This window comes from Limulus polyphemus, unplaced genomic scaffold (genome assembly GCF_000517525.1).
Source record: "Limulus polyphemus unplaced genomic scaffold, Limulus_polyphemus-2.1.2 Scaffold9202, whole genome shotgun sequence".
Lineage (NCBI taxonomy): Eukaryota > Metazoa > Arthropoda > Merostomata > Xiphosura > Limulidae > Limulus > Limulus polyphemus.
The window spans coordinates 12271-12811 of record NW_013674812.1 but is presented as its reverse complement, the minus strand read 5'-3'; positions in this window follow the sequence as shown (position 1 = coordinate 12811).

Below are 541 nucleotides of genomic sequence, written 5' to 3'. Positions count from 1 at the left end.
GTAGCTTTGTGCTTAACTTCAAACAAACAAACCGTTCAACTTAATGTGTGACAAACAGGACATGAATGTGCATTCATCAGTTACAAACCTGTTTCCATTATTCGATGGGCCAGGCGTGGCCTAGTAATTAGGTTCCAGGACTATGAATCTTAGGATTTATGGTTTGCTTCCCATTTACACAGAACTGCGCTCCACTCTTTGATGTTATAGTCAGATCCCACTATTCAGTCAATTATGAATAACCCAAGAGTTAGCGGTGGATGCTGTTGATTTGATAGTTCCCCTCTAATCTATCAATTCAACATTAGGGATGGCTATGCGCAGATTACTCTTTTGTAGGTTAGAAATAAAAGTCTAAACAAACTTTATTAAAAGCGTTAATACTAAAAGAAGATGTAACACAAGCGTAAAAATTCTAGAAACTACGGCCTGGCATGGCCAGGTGGTTAAGGAGCTCTTCTCGCAATCTACGGGTCGCGGGTTCGAATCCCCGTCCCACCAAAAACCTTTCAGCCGTGGGGGCGTTATAATGTGACGGCCT